The sequence below is a fragment of the Strix aluco genome, chromosome 1 (assembly GCF_031877795.1).
Source record: "Strix aluco isolate bStrAlu1 chromosome 1, bStrAlu1.hap1, whole genome shotgun sequence".
NCBI lineage: Eukaryota > Metazoa > Chordata > Aves > Strigiformes > Strigidae > Strix > Strix aluco.
In genome coordinates, this window is record NC_133931.1 from 155,283,451 (window position 1) to 155,302,041 (window position 18,591).

The 18,591-nt window shown below is 38.0% G+C and overlaps 1 protein-coding gene across 3 annotated transcripts in view; it reads left to right on the forward strand.

The window, feature by feature from the left end:
* Positions 1-18,591, forward strand: part of SEPTIN7 (septin 7) — a 62,441-nt gene that overhangs the window by 7,077 nt on the left and 36,773 nt on the right. The window lies entirely within an intron of this gene.

The window sequence follows — 18,591 nt, forward strand, 5'->3', positions numbered from 1 at the left end:
CCTTAAATACCAAGTATTATTATATTAAAATATTGTTTTGAAAAATTAAGGAAAGGTTTTGTAAAGCTTTGGTGGTTGTATTTAAACTAAACTGTTTCTTGTGTGGTAGCATTTTGGTCAGAGCCTAATTTATCTTTTAAAATTCTTGGTTTGTTTCCTGGCAAAGGTTTTCAAGGGAACAGACTTCTACCGAAGTGCGTGGATGTGAACCCATAATTTGGCAAAAATTTGCCTGTAACCTAATTGGCTTTTATTTCTTTAAACAAGCAATGATTCTGTTGGAAACATTTTTTTCTATTTCCTATATAATTTCCTTGTCAGCCTCATAGCAAAGGGTATGAATTCTTTTACTTCTATCTGTATTTAAAACTGTGTCTTTAATAGATAAATTCAGGGAATTTAATGAAAACTATCATGAGATACTGTGCTCTGCATTGTGTAGCTGTCATCTTCACTGTCTTTTTTTTAAGCTTTGTGGAGTTTTTCAGTACTTACCTACATAATTAATCCTTTCACGGTATTAGCTGTCTTCAGGCCAGTTGCAACTTTTTTGATGTTTCTAGCTAAACATAATTTTTTTTGCTCTAGGTGGTTTTTCTTATCCTAGCTTACTGTTTTTAATTTTATTTCTAAATAAAAATGTCCTTGTTGATTTTACCCATCTAAATACGTGTGCACATGCACACAAACACACAGTTACTCTGTTGGTATTTCATATATCACAGTACGCTTGTTCATTATGGTGAGATCAGCACTTGAACCTGGCCCTTGTTCCTGTTGTGACAGGTTTGTAGGTCACAGTTTAACTGAAATGAATGAATCTGGTTTTTTTATATTAGAATAGTCACTGCCTGATGTTCTAGTTATGCTTTTGTAGATGCTCAGGTGTAATGGTTTTTACTGTAATGTGTAAACTTAAACACATCTTAAAGAAGGTACCTAACTAATGGATATGTTTCACTTAAATTGGTTATCAGGTGGCCCGCACTTGTTTTCATTCTACCCTCAAAAGTCAGCAGATGGTCCTGAGCTGTCATGGTGCATTGGTAGGTTGAGAGGTAGATGTTGCACATCATGCTACTACTGTTTGCAGTTACGTAGCCCTGGATAATCAGGTGCCAGTTTACTGCAGGACTCTTTTGGGGACCATCTTTGCAACAAGTTCAGAGTGAGATTTTTGTCTAATAAGTCAGGTTTTTGTATAGATAAATATGCTACATGAGTTGAAAACTGCTTCTTTTTTCCTGTTGGCTGAAAATGTTAGGCTTGCCTGCTGTATCAAGAAATGCTGACATTTTCATGAATGAATAGGTTAATATTGTAACTGAAGTGGTACTCTTGGATGGAGTATTTGTGGTCTAAATATCCAATTGTAGTAAAGCCACTGTGACCCATTGAATGTGGCTCTTTTGATTCAATATGCATGTTTTCCCCCTGGCTGATTTTGCAATAGTCAGTTCAGATCTTCGCTGTGAATCCATTTGAAGCTGTTAAATTTTGTTTCTTTTTCTAGTGTTTTTCTGTATGTAGTATAGCTATTGCACGCAGCTGTTCCATTTTGGTTTTCGGATGTTTTTCTATTGAGGTTCTGAGCACATTAACTGACAAATCAGAGTTTATTCCATAGTCTTGTATAGAATTTCTTTTATTAAAGTGAATAAACATCTTCTAAGAAGAATTTTTTCTCACTTCTATTCTGGTGTTGTAGTCTGATGTTCTTTCCAGTCATTTACCATAACATAATACTTAAGGCAGAATATTTAGATTTACCAGTGGTTGGAGGTGAGAAAGGCTGATGAAGCTGTTTCATCGGATTAGTTTTCCTTTTTGAGTTCCTGTCAGCCTTTACTTCATCCCAGTTTATCACTATAGGTAGTTTTGTTACTTGTACCAAGAGCACAAATGTAAGAACTCTTACACTATCGTGGAATGGTGCTAAGTTTCTGTCAGAGAAGATAGAAACTGTGTTGAGTGTAATGATGCCATTAAACGTAGTTCCTTCCCTCTATTAAGCTCAAAGTGAAAGTTTTTCGGAGGGTGCTGACTTCCTAATTTCACAAGCAGGTTCTGTCTTTGTATCACTAAAGTTTTGATTTCTGTCACTGATGAGGCTTTAAGCCAGAAATGATGCTGACATCTTAAAACTGAAACTACAAGTGTGTCAAAGCTAATGTAAAGTGCATCATTCTGATGCTTCTGTTCATGAAACTTCTGCAGTGAAGCTTAAATGAGCATTTTTCATAGGGCAGATGCTTCTCCAGAAGGGCAGAAATGATCTGCAATTGCAGGGCATTAAACTCTTGACCTTCCACAGAATTGAAAAGCAGTGCAACGGAAGGACCCAAGTGTGGGCTGGATAAGGACAGCAAGTGTCAGTTCTAACAGCATCTCGCTCTGGTATTTTACTGCTTGCGATGCATGAAGTGGTGCTGCTTTCGATGTGAGGTGGCAGCTTGATTATTAGAGAAGAATCTGAAGCATTCCCAGGTGACATCTCTAACTGCAAACAACAGTGCTTTTTAAAACAGTAGTTTTGCAGTCTGAAGTCATTGTATGTCATGTTTCGAATTTATAGGCTGTCGTGATTTGAGCCCAGAGGGCAACTGAGCACCACGCAGCTGTTCACTCACCCCTTCCCCCCAAGTGCTGGGAAGGAGAAAAATGAATCAAAAGGCTCTGGAATGGACATAAAGACAGAGAGGGGTGTCTCACCCATTACAGTCACAGGCAAAAGACAGGCTCTCTGGGGGAAGAAAACAAAATCCCTCCTTCTGGGCTCAGTTTTGTTCCCAATCTCCATACCTCCTCTTCCTCCAGCGTACCTTCTCCTCCAGCGGTGCAGAGGCAGGGTATGGCAGGTGCAGTCAGTCCGCCACTTCTTCCTGCAAAAGTGGGGGGAAGCACTCTTCTGCATTCTTTCCCCTGCTCCACATGGCATCCCTTTCATGGGAGACAGTCCTCCACGAAGTCTTTCTGCTGTGAGTCCTCCCTACGGGATGCATTCTTCTCAAGATGCTCTAGTGTGGGTCACCCCACGTGTTGCAGTCCTCCCAGCGCCAAACTACAACCACAGGGGCTGCTTCTTCCCACAGAGTCCCGGGGACCCTCCACAGGCTGCAGGCGAATCTCTGCTCTGCCGGTGGCCTCCATGGGTGGCGGGGGAGGACACCCTGACGTCTCACCACGGGATATGGGGGGGGCTCTGCTCTGGCACATCTCCCCCCCTTCCTCTTCCTTCCTTCCACTGACCTCGGTGTTTGCACAGGTGACCTTCTCGTAACTCCTCCTCACAAGTCCCCCCTCGTCAGATTTCCACTTCTTAAATACGTTATTGCAGAGGTGCAGCCACCATCGCTAATTGGCTCAGTCTTGGTGCAGAGGCGGGTGTGACTTGGAGACAGGGGAGCTTCGAGAAGCTTCTCACAGGGGGCCACCACTGTAGCCCCCTCTTCTGCTACCAAAAACGCCACCACACAAACCCAGCGTAGGGCTAATTCTGAATCTTGAGTCCATTTTCTATTACTAAGTCAGTGAAAAAACAGTAATTCAGTGGTCTGAAAGCAGTTGTTGGCTGTCTGTGGATCACAGTACAGGCGTTGCAGTACAGGCTAATGAGCATTGTGATAAATGAGGAACTGTGAAACAAACCGCTGCTGAAAAATACAATTATCAGATAAGCAGTTAGTGACACTTGATAAGCTCGAATGGCATGGAGCAGCAAAGGGGATTCATTGCACACATACATCGATTATTATTACTGCCTTGATCCCCCATGTCTTCTATCTTTCAAGATACAAATACTATGCTTTGTAATCAAAAGCATTGTAGGGAACTGTGTGTTTTAGAAGCAAGTAACGTTGATCTTGTTTTGTTCAGTGTTTTGGAACTCACTGTCCTTGATCTACTACTCTCATTTTAAGACGGGTATTTTTTGACCTTAAATGTTACTTGCCCAGTGATACAACAAAGTGTTATCTTGTTCTACTGTGATGGAAATGCCAGTTATCAAGGCTCTGGCTGTTGCCAGTCAGGCCAGCAGTTCACTAAATTAAAGGATATTGAAATGTTTCACCAAGTGTAGTTGGATTTGTATTCTTTGGAATAATCTCATTTTTCTTACAAATGATGTAATCTCAGGAATATTCTAAAGCTGCCTCATGAAAGATCTGAATAGTTCACCTGTGATATAATATTGTGGTGAAGAGCTAGTTGAGCTTTCATCTATAAATATCTCTTCAAACCCTATGATGTAAAACATTTACTTTGTATAAAACTATGATCTGCCTTCACATCTACATGGTTTTTCTCATGAGGAGGTATTGTTCTAGTTTGTCCCATGCTGTAGAGTTAAAAGGGAGCTGTAGGTTTTCTGAGAATAAATTTTTTTGTTTGTCTTGAAAGTCAGTTCTTTTTTGCCATCTGTTCTTCCTTGGTTTAAGGTATGAGAAAGCTTCTGGTTATTTTTGCTTCACTGTTTTCCTTATTAACTATTCACATCTGCCATTGATGAAGAGGATTTGGTTTGTTTTCTTTTTTTCACCCCCAGAAAATGCTTTACAGTGGCAGTCTGTCAGAGGCCTTTGAGCAGTTTGTAATACTCTGAAGTAAAAATGCCATTGTCTTCATGTAGGATGGCACAAGTAAATAACAGAAGGAGATCTTGAGGACAAGCTTGAGTCTGAACATCAGTTTTCTTGGGTCTTGGGTAATGTGTGATGGTGTCTTGCTGAGTGACCTATGGAGAGATTAGCAACATAAAATAGTGTTGGAGTTCTATTGTAATTATTTTTAGAGGGATTTCCCTTCTGAATTTACTGCATTTTGGTCACCGGAATTCTAGTCCTGTATCTCAAGACTTTTGGCAAAAGGCACAGGGGATGTAGAAACCTTAGATTGTTGCATGAGTTTGTGGCTAACCATTCTTCCATGCTCCTAGCAACAGAACTGAAGTTGTGAAAATAAATTGTATCATCTCTTTGTGGACATTTAGTGTATGACACTCCTTTCTCTGAAAATGCCAAAGGTAGCCTTGTTAGTATGAGTCTTTTGATGGAGAAAGAAATAGTGTTAAACAAAATCCTAATCACCTTGTTTCCATGTACTCTGAGGGTACTAATGCATTAGTGAGGGGACTAATGCAGGGCTTAGCCTGAGCAGGATAGGTGAAGCCTCTTGTTCCACACCCCAGGTATGTTCCACAGCACTGCCTGTTTTAGTGAAACCCTAGCAAAGTCAGACCTTGAAGAGCACAATCTTGCCTACTGCACCAAATTCCCTCCTGTATGTAGATTATCAGTAAAAATACCATTTTACATTTACTTGTGCTGAAATGTTTCCATTTTTTTTCTTTTATGGTCTGGGGTGCTTACAGTACATAAAACTTCTATTTGAACAATATTTCAAGGGTATATTTTGTCTCCTCCTTCCTGAGTAACTGAGGCTAAAAAACTAAACCAATTACCACTGCAGGGAAATGTCTTCTCTCTGTGATTTTGCAAAATCAGTACCTGCTTCTGCTACAGTACAGGTAGAGCTTAATCCAGTAGTGCATGTTACTTATTAATTCACTTGATAAACTAACACAGTCTAGTGGTTGGGAAACTAAATCCATGAACTTTTCTTATGAGGAAATATATACACTGTGTTTCTTGCTCTGTACATTTTGGTCCTTTTACTTGCTGTTGTTGAACTGTTTAATAGTGAAGTCACTGTAAGATCAAACCCTTTTAGTGACTGAATGCAAAGACAGTATCTGAGACTTGGATGATTGGGCCAGATTTTAGCCTTAAGTATTCCTTAAATTGGAACAATTTGGCTTGAGTTATCACAGCTATTTCAGTCTATACAATAAGTAAAAGGATTTTTATACACTGTTAGACTGTGGTTTGAACTGAGGGCAGTGTCCAAATTTGTATTTGACAGTGAATTTATCTGCTTTGGTCAATTTATGTCAAATGGCAAGCATTCAGATAACTGAGTAAAATAAAACTGACTCAGAGGAAGTATTTTATAAACTTCGCAGATAGTTGGACTGTTTGAGGTTCTATTCAAAACCAGCTTCTGCTTTAAGTAACAACAAAAGCATTTCTTCTACAGCTAATTGCAAAACATTTTTATACACCTGTCTAATTAGAAAGGACTTGAGACCTGCAAGTTCAAAGCATCAAGTGCACTATGTAATCAACAGACAAACTTCTAGGCAGTGTGTGTGTATGTATATATATATGTAAATCTTCTTGTTCCTCAGTTTTGGCACACCTCATGTTTTCTATCTGTCTGGTTTTTTGCTAAAAATAAACTTAATTTCTTAGAAGTAATTTGCTTTTGGGGCACAGTGTAGAATGCTGTAACTGTATTTTCTAATGTGTATTAAATTGTGTTAAGTGGTTGACTGAGACCAGGCAAGGACACAGACAGCAGAATAAGTAGAAGATACAGGAAATCAAGGAGGATCAGCATAATGACAGTAACTGAAATCATGACATGGTACTATTTGGAGAAAGCAGGTGTCTGTAAAGATGGATAAAGAGGTCTCCAGTTGCATGCCTCCTGTAGTTTCTTGACTGTGCATCTGTAGAGCTCTTTTAAAAGGCTTCAGAATAGCCCTGCTCCTGCTAAGTGTTAAGCAGCCATTTCTTGCTCAGAGTTTGTGACTAACTGAAGTCAGTGCCTTTTGGTTTTTGAGAAATGAATTTTGAGTTGAATAGCATCAGGACCTGCCTGTAGATGATGTTTGCTTTTTCATTCACTCTTTGTAACTTCGCACAAGCACGCGTTGTTAAGAGGTCAAAATAAAGATCTCTGTCAAATAGCACCATAAGCTTTGGGAGATAAATGGTATTTCAAGGAAATACCGCTGCTTGATTGCATGCCTTTTTACAGAATTATGAAGTAGTTCGGGTTGGATGGAATCTCTCAAAGATGTCTGGTCCAGCCCCTGTTGGAAGCACTTTCATGTACTTTTTCTTGGACATCTGCTTTTGTCCTCTAGCAGGACAAAGATACTGGGGATAGATAAAATAAGCTAGGTCCCATTTTGAAGTCACAGTTGGTGGCAGTTTGCGCGTTTCAGGAAGGTGCTGGTATGGAGCACTTGGTCAGAATGAAGGTTTTAAGTTCTGTACATAGCTTTTATTGAAAAGGCTTATTGAATTCTTTTAAAATGTTAAATTGTCTGACTGTGCTCATGCTGAAAGAGCAGTTGTATTTCAGGCTAGATTTTTTTTAAATTTTCCTTGTACGTGGGGTCACACTTAATACTGGAGTTTTCTGAAAGGTCTTTTGTATGTTACCTATGGCTGTGTAATAGCTGGGGAAGCAATGTAGGTTTTAAGTGGAGGAAGGCAAGGAAAGAAAAATTCTGAGTTTGTGTACAACATCGGTTCGTTTTTCTATAGGTTATTTTATTGCTGTACACCACTGTTTGGAAAGCCAGGGGTCAAATCCAGCAGGACTGTCCTGCTAATGGTCACTGCACAGTCAATTTTAATATTTTAGGTATGGTAGAGCATATTTGATCCAGCGCCTACATATGTCTTATTGAATAAATTAACGTATACAGTGGTCTGGTATCTGTTACATTCTTGAATTTTGGATGAAACATAGGTTCTCCAGTCTGATTATTAAAATTACTTGACAGATGTTTCTGTCAAATTGGTTTGTGATGTTAACTTGGTACTCCAAGCATTTCTAGAGACAGACAACATTATAGTCTAGAAGTTCATCATATGGATGAGATGCTGCGTAGGAGTCTTTACCATTCAGCTTTCTCATTTTACCATTTAGGCTGTTTCATTTTGCGTCAAAAAAGTCTAAACTGCAAAAATACTTTTATACCATTTCAACCAGAAGTAGAGTTCAGTAAGGTGGAAGGTGTTATTGATAGTTTGAAAGGACTCTGAAATCTTTGTGAATCTCATACCCTTTAGAATTTTTCTCTGGCTAAACTTGTCTCCTGACATGCTTTGTAGTTGCTAATTAGATGAAGTTAGGCTGTTTTCATTTTCTCATTAAGCAGATACTGTGAATATTTTATTAAGTAGTAGTTTTTTAACCAAAGATTCAATAGGGTTGCCTCAGATAGAAACTAACATTCAGTTGCACATAATGACAGTTCTTATTTGAATGATACTAATTTGAATATGCAGAGTGTGAAGACCTTTGTCAATGTATGTATTTTTAATAAACTCTGAAAGAAATGATTATACAATTAATGAGCAAACCTGTAGTCATTTATCTTGTTCCTTTAGCATTTTAAAACTGATATGTTGTTGCATCATTTTTTATGCCATTGGAAAGCAGGGCAAGAAAGTCTTCCCTGTTACTAGTGAGGTGAGCTGATGGCAGATGCAGAGAGTTTTTTTTCTGCTTATTCAAATAAGGTTATGCTTGTCAACATTGTATTTAGCAGTTTCCTTAACTGACTGCTGCTGTCAGCTTAAAAAATAGTAAAATCAATTTAATGAATGTTGACTATGATTAATATTTAAATAAATAGTTTGGAACAATGAAATGATAATAAAATAAGGCCAACAACCATGCTTCACTAAAGATATTGTGTTCTTCACTTGTTTTCATATTTCTAAGTGGTTTAATTTAGATACATCTTTCTAAGGCTGGGTTATCCTCAACTTGCCAAATGCAGACATAAGCACTAAGGATAGGGCCCTAGCCTCAGTAAAGATGAATCTTTACTGACTGCGTTTCGTGGTTTTGGGGAGGCATTTCATAACTTGTTCTACATGCTGTTCATATTTGTGCTTTATGGAATGTTCCCTCTTGAGAAGTCCCTCTCTCCCCAGGTAAGTGGTTAAAGGCTTAATTTGCATTTTCATCTATCCTTGTCTGTAAAACTACTTACTCTCCAGAACCACCTTCTCTATCCAATCAGTAATAAAGTGGTGGGATATTTTTTTTTTTGGTTTTGCCTTTTTCTTGTTTTTTGTAGGTTTTTAATAAGGAAGAGAAAGCTGCTTGCTAATTGACCAGCTACTAGAACTAGACCTTTGCATGTATCCTAGAGGAGTCAGTACTTCCTAGAAGAATGTGTCACATCTTAAAAGCTGTTTGTTTTCTTCAGGTGGACACATTCTTTTAACAACACCCACTGTCAATGTTCTTTAGATGAAGCTTGAGGCTGGCTCTTACTGAATAAGAATTTGAGAGTCTCTAGCACTTTTAACTCTACAGAAAAGATAAAAGATTGGCTTTGACACAGTTAAAAATATTGCAGACCATGGTATCTTTTAGAGAGGTGGGTGTGTATGCCAAATTTAGGTTGACAGTAGTTGCTGTATATTTCCCCTCCTGAGAATTTTCTCCATGAAGTATTCATCTTTTAAAATACCTCTTTTTTCACAGAAGATATTTCTGGTGCATATACTAGTACTGACAGTATTGTCTGAGTGACATGAACACCTCAATAAATGTTACCTCTTCATTATGAAGAGGCATAAATACTCAGTTTCTCTTACTTGTAATGAACTGCAGTCTCAATTTGCTGTGTAAGATTTCTCCCCCTCCCCCCTAGCCTTTGGCTTTTTATATAAACCCTCTTCATAGCTGAAGTTTTATGATAGGTTTTGTTACATATAGAGGAAAAAGATTTTAAAAAATTCAGCTGGGTTTTCTTGATCCAGTGAGAAGCTTTTAAATTAGGTGTCTTAAAAAAAAAAAAAAACAAAAAAAAACGCAACAACAAAAAAAACCCCAAAAAACCAAAAAACCAAACAAAAAAACCCCCACAAAAACAGAACACCAAAAAACCAGGAGAAATAAGCAACTGAGAAATTTTTATTTTCCTGCTAAGAAGACTAAGATAACTAAAAAGGCTATCTTTGTTTCTGTAGATGATTACATATGACTTTTTAGTTAAATTGTACCTTGATTATGTTTATGCTTCTGAGAAGGGAATATCAAGGGCCATATCTTATATGTCTTTCTACGTGTTTTCAAGCTGCTGTGTCATAGCAGTACTATTGAGTATGTTTAGCATCCTTTCATGTCCAGCAAATTGTAGAGATCTTGTTTCTGGTGATTTTGGCTGCAGCCTTTTTGTTGATGTACTTTGGACCCTTTCTGGAAGTCTTCTTATTATTTACTGTTCAAAAACATCTTTAGCTCTTTCCACATATTCGAACAAAGTGACTGCATATGTCAAAACGTATGTATAGCTTCAGTTACCTGATTCTAGAAGTAAGCAAAAGCTGTGGTTCTTGAAGCTATTCTGGGAGAAAGTGAGGGCTTGATATGCTAGGTGTGAAGGGGAAGATGAAAACAGAAGACAAAGGAAACTTCTTGTATTGCTGCTTAGTCTTGAGATGTAAATTTTGATCTACAAAAATAATTAGTAATTGCATTTCTGTGGATAAAAAAGTGGAAAAATGTGACTGAGACGGATATCCTGCTGTGTGCTACCCTTGATTCGAATCACACACTTCAGATTTAGCACTGGGTGTTGCTGAAGAAGTGGAAACGGGGTGGCTGACTGGTGATAAGGTGGGCAGGGATTGCGGAAAGCTGTGGTTCATGGAGAAGTTTCCTTGGTCAGATCGGTTAACAAAGGTGGATTTTGTTCAGCCTCTTTGCAGCATGCCATGAGAGGTTGTCAGACGGTACCCTGCTACCCCCAAGGATTTCTCTTGCCTCAAACCTGCTGAATACCGCAGCTTTTTGTGATCCTTCTTTGAGGTGACGCAAATGAGGATAAGAGGACACATTGGAATCCTGCAGTTGAGTGGGGTAGAGGTGGTATACAGTGTTTCCCTAAAAAGTTAGGGTAAATGAGTTGCCACTTAACACAGTTTATTACAAAGCAGATCTGTTAGGAGAGACTTGTTGTCTCGCTGGTTGAGTCAGGTGGTTACAGTGCCCGGGACATTGTGCATAGACACTGTTCAGAATGAATGCAATTGCTGATGTTCCACTTAAACTTTTGGAACTGGTCTGAATATTGTATCGTGGGGCCTTTTTATAAGCTTAAATTTTTCTCCATACCTCTTTCATCAGAAGCTTTTTTGCCATTTGTGTAACATGTGAGCTCATTGGGTGTTTCCTCCTGAAGGCTTAAATGTCTTTTGGTTCTGCCCTTTCTGTCGTCAAAGTATCACTAAATACATTTAGTAATCCTCTGGGTGTTGGTTTGTTTTGTTTTAATTTACATGATTTGTGTCTAAAAAAAAAGGCACCTTAAAGGTTAAGTGCAGAATTAGTTCTTGCACAGATGTGATGATCCATTTGTTCATGGTCTGAATCATGCTATGGATCTATTGACTACTGCTGTTCTGAAGGGTTTTCTTGCTTTTTGCCTTGCAGCTTGTTAACAAGCTGGGTCAGTTTACTGGCTTCAAGGGTGTTCGGCATAACACTTTAATCTGAAGTCTCTGTCTAAAAGTAAAGGTCATAATAAATCAGCTGCATCCAGAACAGCAGAACATACTGGTTTTCTTTTCAGAGTCCAGTATGGCTGTAGAGAGTATAAAAGGATACATGGAAGCTATTCCTAAGCTCTTTGTCACCTTCAGCTATTTTGAGACATTTCATTTCACTCTAAGCTAGTTATAGAGACCTTCAGTATAGGAATACAGATTTTATATTTTTTCATAAAACCTGGATATGGAAATTACAGTTCTGTGTTTTAGCTATTTTTGTAAGAGTCTTGCAAAGTAGCAAAGAAAACTTTAAATACTTCATATCAAAAAAAAGCTCCCAACAAAGTAGAAGTTTTGCTAAAATGCAGTAAAATTCTACCTTTTTTTATTTGTGTATAAAAGCTGTCGTGTAATGCTTTTCTTGAAAGGTGGTGTGGGGTTTTTTGTTATTTTTACCATGTCTATATTCCCTGTTGGCTGTATGTGAGTTTATGCATAGTGACTATGACTTGTACTATGTTGATAGTTTAACTACTTCAGCTTGTCAAAACTACTCTAGCGTGCCTTTCAGAACAGACTTCTTAATATCTCAGTTCTAAGCCGGCTAATTAGTAGTTAGCATTGGTCATAAATCAAAACTGAGCACTGTTTGTGTATGGTATGAACCAGATGAATTAATAGAGCTTTTTGTTTTGTTGCATACATGTTTTTCTTGGCACTTTTTGTTTGAGGGTATATGAAAAGTAGTAGTTTAGTGTTGATCCTTCTCAGTTAAATGCACTGAAGTTCTAAAATAGTATTTTATGTATGCTTTGGGTCCAGTAGTGCTTTTGGAAAGAAGTGAGTGAAAAAGATGAGGACAACTTTAAAGCTGCAGTGGTGTGGGGTTTTTTGTTTTGTTTTTCAGTAATACTGATTTACTTAGTTTTACATAAAGCTTGTATGCAAAAAGGTTTTTAAATATGTTGGTTTTTATGAAGTCTTATGAGATCTGCTACATAATAATACATTCCAGGTAGGAGTATGTTTGCTATGTACTATGCCATCCTTCGTTTTCAGAACTGTGAGGAAAAGAGTGCATTAAGTTTTTTTCTCCCCTATGATCCAAAGGTGCTCAATTCATTTTCTTGTAAGATATTCATATATACTTGCCAAAATACTACTCAAAATAGTCTAACCATATTCTCCATCTTGTTGCTGCCTGGGTCAATAGACTAAAGTTAGAACTGTAAATAAAATGTATTCAGGGGGTTATGAAATATGAGAGTAGGAGTGTGGTTGCAAAAGTTGCATGGTCTTACATAGGCTATTTCAGTTTTGTTTTCTTGGGCAGGATTCCTGAATAGAAAGATAAGGGAACTAACTTCTAGTCCCTGTTTGATATTGGAGTCAGCTGGTTGCTTCCAATAATTATATTCCACTTCCAAAACACTGACATTATAATAACTTTCACCTTTGACTCTTGAAGGGGAAGCATCCCTGCTATTCTGTGTGGATCCTGCTGCCTTGGTTTGCAAACCACCACCGTGTTTTGGTGGGGTCAGCAAAAGTGGCTCTTGACTCGATGGGCGCTGCTTTAGGTAGTCTGAGGGGATGAGGACTAGAAAGTACTGCTCTGCTCTGGAGGAAATCTTGCTTCTGCACTTGAAGGGAGAGGGAGTAAACAGACCAACACCGAGGCTCTGGATAAGGAAACTGGAGTCCAAAAGCATTAATACAGATGTATATGAAATACAACTAAAGGAAAAAACTGTTTTGGGTGTGTTCCTCTCTTGGTTGAATAAAAGCTTACTTCCTTACTTCCATCTGTGGGTATAGGAAGACAGACCCTTCAGTTCTGAGGAAAAGGGGAGAAGGGAAGTCTCTTTCCTTTCTAGGTTGAATATAAATTATATACCCCTATAATTGGATAGTTTATCTAAGAAAAAAGCTTTTAGGTAACTAAGGCCAGCAGTGATCATGTGAAAGAGCCCCTTGAGACTGGGGAAGTATTCTGCATTCAGATTTTAAAATTAGTGCTTTTATAGCCTAACTCAGGATTGCAGATGTCTCTGTAAAGTATCAGTGCTGTTTTTTCCCCATGCCTTTGGTCTGGCAGCAGAACACTTTTTCTTCCTTATGTGTGGAAGACTTAAGTGATCATGCTGCCTGTTGTCAGTTCCCTTTTACTCCACCACCTCTCGCTAGATGACACTGGGACCTCTTGAAGAATTTCAAAAGGTGCTGAAGACTAGAAATGTCATATAAATATATAGATGTTGGTTTTGTAAAATGTTTATAGGATTGTTTGACTTTCTCTGGGGAACAATATAAATAAGCTTTTTCTATTCTACAGTAGTTGGCTGATTAGTTAGCACAACTGTTACTGGCTAGCAGGTCTCACTTGTGTTTCTGGTCTGGTGAAACAGCGTACTAGATGGTTGCATCTACAAGGGAGTTTTAGCTCTGATCATAATTCCATTTTTGAAGTGAATCTCCCAGTTGTTCCCATTTACTGGGCTTTCATTCACATCGTGGGGCAGTCTAGCAGCATGTGAACTTGATTTCTTTCAGAAAAAATACCAAATCAGAAGATTCTGTCTACAATTACATCTAATAGGGACCATTTGCTAATTAGCACTCAGTCCCTCTGCCTTCAGGTTTATGCTGAGGATGCTTTTCAGGAAGACAGAGAAGCAAGAAGGCTGAAAGAGGAACCTGCACTAACTGCCTGGTAGGAAGTGATGGCCACTGGTGTCTAGAAAACCAAACTGGATTCTGCCAGTTACAGAACAACTTGTACAATAATAATGCATAAAACTTAGAAGCATTTTTGTAAGTATATACTTGTAATTAAGCCCATATTAACTGTTTACAAATGAAGATAATTTTTCTAAGCATAGCTCTTGTTCAGTAAAAGTGTAAACGTGGCCTTAGGTGCAGTCAAGTCTTAATTAGTTCCCGCAGTACAACCTTTTATGCAAATTTTGCAGTGTTTGGCTTTTCTTGTATGTAGGAAGTAGTTCATATTTTCTGTGAAGTGATGCTGATTTCTTTAAAAGAAGAAAAATCAGAAAGGTGTCTAGTAGCAAGTTTTAGAAGTCTGAGGGTTTTTTTGTGTGTAGAAACTCTGAAAATCCATAAAAGCACATAACGTGTGCACATAATGTGCAGGCTGAAAGCTGCAACTTAAATATTTCAAGTTAAATTGAAGTAGCCAGGGTAGTTCTGGCTGCTTTTTACCGACAGATTGCTTTGTCAACTGTTGCAAACTTGTCAGTGGTAAAAGCTTCAAGCTTGTTCATCTTAATTCCATAAATGTCAAAGTGTTTAGCACTGACAGGTAGCACTTGAGGATCTGCAGTGTTTTGATGTGTTAGCTTTTCCTGATGAGGAAATTAGCAGATTGTTCATCCATCTTTAATGGATGGTGGGGTCTTACTGATATTTTCCCCCCATCTCCCCCACCCCATTTGTTCCCATTTGTGAGATTTCAGGATGGTCAGTTAAGCATGTAGAAGCAGGCAGGAGCATAGGTATAGTATGTCTGTAGTAGACTTGAGCTTCCTCAAGTTTGCTGAGTAAAGGCCAATAGTTGTAATGATCTTTAAGATCAGGAAATTGGTCCTAACAGCAAAAAGGAACCAGTGAAATAGCTTTAAAATCTGGTCACTAATAAAGATGTGATCAGGGTTTTTTTGTGTTCTATACAAATGCTGTGAAATCAGTGTAGCTTTGAACAAATCTGACGTGATTTGAAATAGCAAATGTAATGCTGAAGAGTATCTTGTATCTGCTGTCAGAGGCACTATAGCTGAAAATGACCTTTATATTTCTTCTGTGCTGCAGACGTTACTGTTGTCCAATCAATTTAAAGAACTTAATGTCATTCTTTATGGGCTATTTATATTTAAATAAATAATAATTTTTTAAAAATCTATACTTTGGGACTGGAAAAAGCCATCCAGGTCACTTTATCCTAGCCCTTTTAATCGTTACAGTGAAGCTTTTCAAATTAAAAAACACTGAGCCACCCAAAAACCAGAGCAAACAAAACAAAAAAACCCCAACCTCGGCATATACTTTTTGCTGAAATACTTTCAGTAGGCCTCGTACAAGGACTTCAGGAGTGGCTGGTTGACATACTTTATTTTTAAAGAAGTGTTTCAACTTAAATCTTTGAGTATGCTTTAAATGACTCCTTTCAGAATCATAGCTAAGGTGTGTTTTAGGAAAAATTTTAACCCAGAAATATGCTATCTTTATGTCCAGTCCTTCAGGATTATTTTAAGCAGTAGAAAAGACACAGCTTATGGTCATGACTGGGAGAGGAGAAGCCCTTAAATCTCTGAAGAGACAAGAGTATGCATCTCATTATTTTTTCAGGGACCTAGAGGCATGAGGATGCTCCTTTTCATAATTAGGAAGTTAGCTAGTAGAGAAGGATTTTTTTTTTATTATTTTTTAACTTACCTATATAGTTGAAAGAAAGTATAGCGTCCTGATAGAGATTGCAGTGCTGCATCTCCAGCTGAGGGGGTGGAGGATGTTATGAAACAACTCTGGTAAAAGCAGCAAGTTATATCCATTTACGAGTAAGTCTGTTGGTATTTCAGTACCTGAATTATCTCTGGACCAATTTAGGCCTATAATTCAAATGAAACGTTATTAAAGATGAGTGGGGAGAGGAAAAAAAACCCAAAACAACAAACCTTCATGGAAATTTGGAATAAAATACGATGTTTTGGAGGGGTGGTAGTGACAACCTTGATCTTTGTTTTTACAGTGTAAATGAGTTTAGATCAAACTAAAAAGCAGTTAAGCTGAGACACATACTGTAAAGAGGCAGTTTGTTGTGGTTGTTTATGGTGAGTTTATTTTTGGAAGGAATATTCTTGGGAGAGCAGAGGGCTTATTGATGTACATTGTAACAGCTCAGTGCAGCACAGATTTTTTGCTGAAGTCTGGATCTTGCCTAAAACCATTTTCCACAGCTTTCTGATTGATTTTTCTGTAGGACTGTCACTCTAGCATAATTGGATGCTGGGGTGACTAGTATTGCTCTCCCAGTACGATACTCAGTTTAGGACTCCGTCCTTGCTTTCTGTCTGGTTAGTCTGCATGTCTTAAGTGCTTCACTGTTGAAAAGTTTTGTTCAGAAGCAGCGTCGGTTTGGGTTGCCTCTGTATAGCTATTATTTTCAGATATAGCTAGCAGTTTTTGTTTTTTTCAATTTTATTCAAACTACCTTGTACTTCTTAAACTTTCCAACTTTCTCTTCTCCCACTTTCCCTCCTCCCAATGTCAGGTTTTCTCCTGATCCTGATGTGTGTTTGCATGCTGGCTCGCCATCTGATGAGTATTGATGTTTGAGATGCCTTACAGTGCAGTGTAACTACTGAGCCTGCTGGCTTTATCCTTTTAATTCCCTGTCTTTTAGGCTGCTTCATCTAGGCCTTCACTTTTGTGATCTTGACCTGGCTGTTGTCTTGCCTTTACTTTTGAGAACAGAGTTCCTGGTAACACTATGGATATTCAAGTACAAAAACTTGCCATTTTTTTAATCATACTAAGTTTGTACAATAACTGACAGTACTGAAACTGTAAAAGTTCTTCCCCCACCCTGCCCCTTTTACAAGGATGTTTTACTACACAATGACCTATTTTAACCACAGCATTTGGAAAGAGCTAGGAAGAATCCAGACTTGCATCTTCCTTTTCAAAAATATTAGAATCAATGCAAATTCCTTGGCAGTCACTGCCTTAGCCATGACTCTGTTTTGCAGTTCTTTACCTCATATCAATATCAGTGGATTTCTTGGACACAGCCCTTTTTCCACTGACCAGTGTGATGTGGCAAACTTTCTTTTTCTAGTCTTCCTTTGACCATTTTAATGTTGGTGGATCTGTAACATGACCAGCATAAAGTTACCACTGGAAAATAACTAGAACTGCTGTGTCCAAGATAGCTGGTTCCTTTGAGAGGTTTCCCATCGGAACGTGGCAAGGACGATTGGCGTCACAGATGTTAATGGATAAAACACTGTACAGAAAACCACTTTTTTAATGTGGCACTGGAGTCACTATTAACTTGTTTATTTCAAGGTTTGTGTTTTTCTCGTTTTTTTTCCTAGCTTTTCAGAAATTGCACATCTTTTAAAACTGTAAAATTTAAGTAAGTATTTTCATTTCAGTACTGTGCACTTGTCAGCTTCTTTTTCCAAACCAGGTTACAGTGACTTTTAGGAAAATAAGACTTGAGAACTTTTTGTTTCAAAAAATCCCCCAAACTTGAAGGGCTTTCTTGCTTAATGAAAAACAGAACAAAGTGAAGGGGGGAAAAAATTAAACTGTGCATTCCATATGCGGTCAGCCTCTTTTTGACTGTTTTTCCTGTAGAGCTTTTTCTTTTTTACTATCGTCTTCCTTTTTTACAGATTCTGGAATTCCCTTTTCATGCTGCTTCTTAATATAGTGGACAACCTTTTGAAGGTGCTTGGATGAGAAAGTTTGGTTGATGTAGAGGGTGTCAGTTGCATGAATAAGAGTATGGAAATGATTCTCCATCCATTTTAAGCACTTGAAGAGGCATACTGGCCTCAGTGGCATTTATGAAGTGTCATTCTGGTTTAATTGGAAAAAACTGTGGTCCAACAATAGCAGCTGTTCCTCTAGGCTGAAGTTCAGATTTTTAACCTGGCCTAAGTCTGTGCTGCTGCTGAAAGAACTAGTAACACTTGGCCCAAATTAGATTAGTGTTCAAATCCAGCTGGAAGATTTTCTGGGAGCTGCAAGGAAGGTTAGTCTTCAGCCCATTTGCAGCGTGGCAAAAGAAGAATCTTGTGTCAGCACAAAGAAGGGTTGGCATGGAGACTGGGAATTCTTTTTTTTTTTTTTTTTTTTTTTTTTTTTTGGTGGTGGTACTAGTTGATATGACAGTGATTAGGCATTTGTTTAAGTAACTTGTCAAAATGAGCCTTGGTTGCATTGAACTAATGTTTGCTTTTGGCTAAGAATCTTCAGCGGTATAATTACTGACTATACTGTGGTGATTGTAATGAAGCATCTATATTTATGTCTGAGATATTTTCTTTGAAGAATTTTAAGTTTTCTGTATTTGGAAGAGCAGTTTATCCTATGGATACCTTCATACTAAAAATACTAAATGAAGCTATTCACAAGTCAGTTTTGTAGGATACAACTGAAAAATATTCCTAGGTAAATGTTTAGAAACTGTATTTTG